This window comes from Salvia splendens, unplaced genomic scaffold (assembly GCF_004379255.2).
Source record: "Salvia splendens isolate huo1 unplaced genomic scaffold, SspV2 ctg855, whole genome shotgun sequence".
Lineage (NCBI taxonomy): Eukaryota > Viridiplantae > Streptophyta > Magnoliopsida > Lamiales > Lamiaceae > Salvia > Salvia splendens.
In genome coordinates, this window is record NW_024599537.1 from 1 (window position 1) to 7,174 (window position 7,174).

At 35.0% G+C, this 7,174-nt stretch overlaps 1 long non-coding RNA gene across 2 annotated transcripts; it reads left to right on the forward strand.

The window, feature by feature from the left end:
* The first annotated feature begins 4,644 nt into the window (after positions 1-4,644).
* Positions 4,645-6,466, forward strand: LOC121791620. 2 transcript variants are annotated; one of them, XR_006048670.1, is made up of 3 exons: positions 4,645-4,793; positions 5,662-5,726; positions 6,232-6,466. It is a non-coding gene; the product is annotated as an uncharacterized LOC121791620 (long non-coding RNA). The 2 variants fall into 2 exon arrangements; XR_006048669.1 differs by lacking the exon at positions 5,662-5,726.
* The last annotated feature ends 708 nt before the right edge of the window (positions 6,467-7,174 follow it).

Here is a 7,174-nt window from a genome sequence, read left to right on the forward strand (position 1 = left end):
ATGAATAGAATTGCTTGTATACAATAAACTCTACAATCCACTTTTAACCCAAGGCGAGAAGATGTAATTTTTTATCGCATTGGTGTTTGTTTAAGCATATATAAGACGTCTCTCAAACATTTAAATGTACAAGAAGCAAACAAGTCTAATTCTTCTACATAGTAGACTGGTCGTGAACGACGTTCACAGAAGGTGACGCAGTTGGTCCTTTGTAAAAGAGAAATAGAATTTCACAACCTAGATAGGCTTTGGCTACCTATCGTGAAAGGTTGCAGTGTCAGTTCACATTTTTTCTTACCTTAGGAAATAAACGACTCTGGTGTGGTATAGCACTGAAGGATCTAACAGTTGAGATAAGTCTTTCTTGTTATTTACTGAAAGACGAGGTCTCGGTGATTGATATTTCTTAATCATTGTTGACATAACATTGAGCATACGATATTGATTATGCACTACTTTGATCTATCAAATGGTGCGGATTTTTCGTAATCAAAGAATCTTGATATCTTATGTAGTGATGATCAATGTCTAGAGGTGCTAGTATTGTTATTGCAATAAACCGTGTGATGGGTGAGTCCAGTTTGATAATATCCTCAAGAGGTGTTCGAAAAATGTTTTATTATTCAGAAACCCGGCCGGTTGAAATTTATTCCAAAATAATAAATAATGATTTTGAACTAGACAAATCTTGGAAAAAGATTAATTAATTAAAGTCAAATAGCAGACTTAAATTAATTAATGGATATTTATATCTTAAACACGGAAAATAAAAAATTAAAGAGCTAAAGCTCGAATTACTCGTAATTTGGGATTTGACGGGCAGTCAATATTATTTTACTATAGTGGCTGATAATAATATTATGTTGGACTTGTATTAAACTGGGCTCAATTTAATTAGTAAAAGTCCAACAGGTTTGACCCAAGTCCAACCTCCATGGATCCCTAATCCGGCCCATTACAACTCTATATAAATGAAACTAAATAAAAGACTAATTAATTGATTTTTGTCATTAATTAAGCACAAATTTCGTGCTCCCTCTCTCCACAGGAGACGAAAAATTTCATTCCCTTTTGGTGGGAATTATGTCTTCTGTATAGTCAAGCCATTGTCGATTTTGACAAGCTTTGCCCACCCAAAGGTCATTATCTGAGTTCGGAATACAAATTAGAAGATTCATGGTTGAGTACGGAGATCATCGTGTGGAGAAGGCGCAAGCAATCGACAATACTTTATTGGAGAATAAGATCGGTAATTCTAAACCGTAGGAATTCATGTATTAGGGTTTAAATTTGCTTAAGCATGAATTTATGTGCGTTCTAGCATGCAATTAATTGTTTAACATGTGAGTAATTGATCCCATAATTGATCAAATAGATCTGTTAATCAGATTTATTTATTTATGCATGATTTCCGTTGTGAAGGGGCACCAAACCCAAGCAGTGTACATATATCTCATGCATACATACACTAGTATAAAAATTGCCATGCATACACAACATTATGCACACTTTTGTACACTTAGTTAATCTACCAACTAACGCATACATTTTACATTAAGCTACTATAATCAGCGAACTAATTATATATTTATGTTTCTTTTTTTCCTTATTTTTTTATATAAATTGGGTTGGGATGTCACACAATATTTCGTATAGTCACTTCCTAACAGAGCCGCGCAATGTTCCTCGGCCTCTGCCACCGCCTGACCCAAGTTTCACCTTCCATAGGCCATGGGTGAGGAGGGAGTTCCAAGAAGCAAGAATCATTCATGCTTCATTCATGCTCTCTGATCCGTGCTCTCCCTCTTCGTTGGCCGAACCATCGTAAATACCCAAGACCATGTTACATTTGTCAATCTAGCAGCCGAAAAGCTCAGATTCTTGTGGGTGTGGCAGCGAGGTTGAACCCAACCATCATCATTTCGATTATTCTCGGTCACAATACAGAGAGGATCGAGAGAGATTGAGGCAACTAGAGATTGAGAATATATACAGAAGTCTGTGAAAAAATTGCACGCGCCATTTCTAAATTTTCATTTTCTCTACTGGCGCCAGTCTCAAACTATTAATTGGTTTAGATATTTGTATTGCAGTCTACACTATTTCAATGGAATGTTACTTTATTTTAAAATTTGTTTACTGTTTTCATTTCAGTACGGCTCAACGAAGAATATAAAAACATAAATTGGATTGAATCAATAATTTAAATATAAATAAAATTTAAAATTATATTGAACTTAGAAAGTTAAACTCAATTCACAAACTAATTCAATATAAAACAACGAACTCAGATTGAATTTCATATAAAAATAAAGAATAAAAGAAAGTATTAAAATAGTAGTACTTGTCAAATCACTTTATCCACTATCCACTTTATTAGCAACTCACTTGAAACACTAACACTCCTTTCTTAACCTCTGTACCCAAAAGTTGTGACTCAACTTAGTTAAGACGTAGGAAGTATTAGTTTTATAATAGCATGTGAGTAAAAATAAGGTTAGTAGTATGTGTGATCTATTACCATTTATAGAATTTTCTAATTGGAACTCCTAATGTGGGACGAATCAAAATGAAAAACAGAGACTCCTAAGTAGGAAGGAAGGAGTATAACTTTTAATCTTTGTGCACACGAGTAAAAATTACTCATCCATCCACCAATAAACTTCTCATTTGCTTTTTAAGTACTCTCTCCGTCCCTGCTAAGATGACATATATCTTAGTCGGCACATGATTTTAGGAGTTGTTGGTTAACGTGGTTAATTGGCGAAGAAAGAATGGATGTATGTATTAAATAGAGAGAGAAATAGAGTTGAATATTTAAATAAAAAGAGAAAAAATGGTTGGATATATTAATTGGAGAGAAAAAGTTAACAAAAATAGAAATGTGTCATCTTAATTGGAATAAACTAAAAAGGAAAGTGTGTTATCTTAATTGGGACAGAGGGAGTACTACTTTTGGTAATGGACCTCACATTCCAATAACTTTATCTCACTCATATTTTATTATAAAACTAATAATCCCTATGTACTAACGAAGTTGAGTAAAAAAATTTAGGCACGAATATTAAGAAATTGTGTTAAACAGTATGAGAGAGTGATAAACTAAGAGAGATAAAAAGAGAGTAAAGTCAATAATAAAATAAAGTAAGAGTGGTTGGATGTATATTTTTTGTTAAAAAAGAAAATGACTCAACTTAGTTGGAAAATTCAAGAAGGAATACACTCAACTTAGTTGGGACAGAGGGAGTATATAAAAGTATTTAGACCATCTCAAAGGGGAGAGGTAATTGGAGAGGTAGAGTCATATAACTACCGTAATTACCTTTTTTCTATGAAAAATCATTCTCCAAGGGGAGAGGTATTTGAGAATGTATTATACATTTTCCCATTTTAAATAGTTATCTTTACCTCGACATTAACGGAAAGGTAAAATCTTATAATTACTAGTACCATATTTGCCTTCTTTTCATGGAAAACCATTCTCCAAGGGGTGATGTATTTGAAAAGGTATTACACTTTATATTTTTTTAATGCATTTTACTATTATTTTATTTTTAAAAAAAATGATTTACCATTCTATATACATTTTTCATTTGGAATGTGTTGGAAGAGTATATTTCACTTTTTGAGAGGTAAATAGATGATATACCTCTTTCATTTACCTTTCCTTGTTGGAGATGCTCTTAGAATTTGCATTCCACTAACATTTTCAACCAACTTATGACTACATTTCTTAAAACATTTGAGTCAAAACTTCTACTCTCTTCGTCTCAATCAAATTGTCCACCTTTACCTTTTAGTTTGTTTCACTCAAAATGTCTACTTTCTATATTTGAAAATAAATTAAATTTCCTCTATTCTTATTAAAATATTCAACTATCTTTTCTCTCTACTTACATTATTTATTATTTCTAAAATCTCATTGTAACGCCCCACTTTTTGAACCCTAATTTTCGAACCCTAAAATGTTGTATTTATTGCTTTGATTGCAGAAATTAAATGACGAATTATTATGTGTTTACTTTGGTGACCTAATTTTGTTTTGACCAAGTCAAATTCGTTGATTCTATGACGTGGCTTAAATTAATTGATGTGGAATGAAATATATTGCGGTGAATTATATTATCATGGGGAGTGAGATTTAATTAGAGGCATAAATAATCACCTTGCCCTTTTCATTGTGGAATTTTCGACCACTATTAATTTAAGGAGGTGAATTCTATTTTCTTGGATTTAATTATTTGCTTGGGATAATTATCCAATTAAATCCAAAGCTTAATTACCCTATTTCTTGCTTTAGAAAATCGGCCCCCTATTATTTTCCTAAGGAGATTTCGAAATCTCCTTACTTGTGGGAGAAGAAATTATTCATTATTTATTTTGATCCCTTAATTATTTCTTTCCATGTTTTAATTGGAATATCCTACCAAATCTTTCTATATCTTTATTTATTAAAGATTTGGAAATTTATTCCTTGTGGGAGGAATTTAAAACACACGCCTAATCCCAATTGTGGGAGGATTTTTATTTAATTTTTCTTGCTCCGTATTATTTTATTCTGCTCCGTGAAAATACCAAATTAAATTAGAGGCTAATTAAGTAGCCATTTTCAAAATCCTCCTTATTCTCTCCCCAAAAATCACGCCCACTTCTCAAATCACACGCCCCCTCCCACTTTTCATCTCCTCCCACACTTGTTCATCCATTCTACTCAAGATCCCATCAATTCCCCAAGAGATTATTGAAGAACCAAGGTTTTGTTCGCTTTCTACCGATTGTTTCGTCCAAGAGAGGTAAAGATCGGACTCTATTCTTCATTCCTCTCCATCTCAACTCTTCTTTATTTCCCTCATGCATGTAGAGAGTGTAGGGAATGCAGATCTAAAGGTTTGATCGGTGGGAATGTGTAATCGTTTGTGTGAATGCGTTTTGATTTCAATTGGTTGATGATTTAATGAATCCTCGGTGAATGATATGTGATTTCATGAAAATATGTGTCTAAAGACCCTTTTGAGCATGCTTGTATGTTAAAACCATGAAAAGGTTGATTTTGAATAAGTAAGGATAAACCCTAATTCGAATTCCTAAAAGCATGAGAAACTGTGATTTCCGAACAGTGAGTTCCGACTCGTTTTGACTAACCACATGAACTCCGATTTGATCGATTCTTTTTCCTGAGTGAACCTCTTGATGTCTTCTGTGTTGTGTGTTAATTTCAACTCATTTGGACGAAAGATGAATTTATGGTGAATTTTTAAAGTTGACTGCGCATTTCTGGCAGAAAGTGTTTTCTCGACCAGTAGGTTATGCTTTCTGTTTGACCGACCTAAAAAGGTTATTTTGACATGAAATTTAAACTGGAAGTTATTTGATGAGTCTATTGCTTGGTCGTAAAGTTTTAGCCCCAACGGAAGTCGGATGATTTTTAAATGATTTTTATAAAATGGTTGCGCAGTGCTGCCAGATTCCTACCTTTGCAAATAACTATATTTCTATGTTTTGAGTGGCATACATGATTTATATATGTGACGAGAGGATGTGATATGCAAAGATGTTATGCTATGATGTGATTTCCATTTGTTGTTGGGAAAAGGGAAGAATTAAGGACATGCATAATATTAAGTCCATGTTGGTGACTAATTGAGAATACCTTATCTAAAGGTGATAATTCGTGCGCTAAACGTGATATCAAAGGAAAAGCGATACTTGAAATCTAAACGGTCGAGGTGGGCTTCTTTTCTACCCTACACTATGTGTGGGTTTTTATTTTATTAAAATCTTTTACGTATGACTGTGGAGAGATAAGGGTGGTTTAAAGCGATTATCATGCCGTGATTTGTTTTGACATGCCTATCTGATGTGGCTGTTGCCACTGTTATATAAATCGAATTCGGGTCCTCGTAGGGCCGCAAACCCTACGTGGATTAGTGTACACCTATGGTAGATCGTGTGCTAGCGTACGGGCTGGCCGGTCTAGTGACCTGGTTTGCGGCCGCATTCCTTGTCATGTATTGGCAGATATGGTTGATGACGATGGGAAAAATGACTGCGCAGTCGCTATTTTGAACAATGGAAAATGTTTCGGTGCCTCGGGTCTTTTAATCTCAAACCCCGATGGTTACCTACGTATGGCATGATAATAATATGTACTCTTACTTAAAATGTTTTCGGCACGAGCCACTGAGTATTTTCAAAAGTACTCAGCCCTGCATATGTTTTCTCTATGTGCAGGTTGAGCAGCGACGAGCGGTTGGTGGTGTTGAGCAGAAATAATAATATGGTTATTTTGAAACTTCGAGTGTCGTTGTGTCTTCACACATGACTTCACTCTTCTCTTGGATGCTTCCGCTGTGATATTATCTTTACTTATATTTTTATTTAACTATGAAACTGTTTGATTGAATGTTGAAATCTCGTACCCTTTTTTTATAAATGTCAAACCTTTGGTCTTTGCTTTTATTTTAAATATCTTTGGCCGTTTAATTAGTAAACTTAAATTCTTGGTCAAACTTTTATTGAAACCCTAGTCTTCTATGTCCTTTCATTTAAACCCCTTTAAGTCGCGATCGCCCGCTTTTATTAACCCTAAGGGGCGGTCGTGACACTCATGCTATTAAAAATTATGGACATCTTAAATAAGACAGATAGTGTACTCCCTCCGTTCCATTCAAGATGTCACATTCTTGAATGGTATGGAATTTTAGGTAGAGTATTTGAGTATGATAAAATTGGATGAAAAAATGGTTGAATATTTTAATAAGGAAAGAGAAATTTATTTCTAAATATTGAAAATGAACATTTTAAATATAACTAATAAAAAAAGTTAGGACAATCTTTAACCGGACGAAGAGAGTAAAGCTATCCATAACGCTGCGGGCCGGACCGCACCTGGGTCTCAGCCAGCAGCCCGTCGCGTTGGAGGGAGCACAGTTGGGGCTTGGGCCGCGCCTGGTGACGCAGTGGCGCCCAGGTGCGGTCCGGCTCAGCGTTGGAGCCTCCTGGGCCGTGCCCGATGCGTCCCGACCCGGCATTGGAGGGCCTTCGGGCTGGACCCGAACCCTATTCCTTTTTTTCTGATTTTTTTGCGTTTGGAATTAGGTCCTTGAAGAAGAATGGAAGAATAAATGAAGAGGAGGAGGAAGGGGAAGAGGAAGAGGAAGAAGAAGAGGGAGAG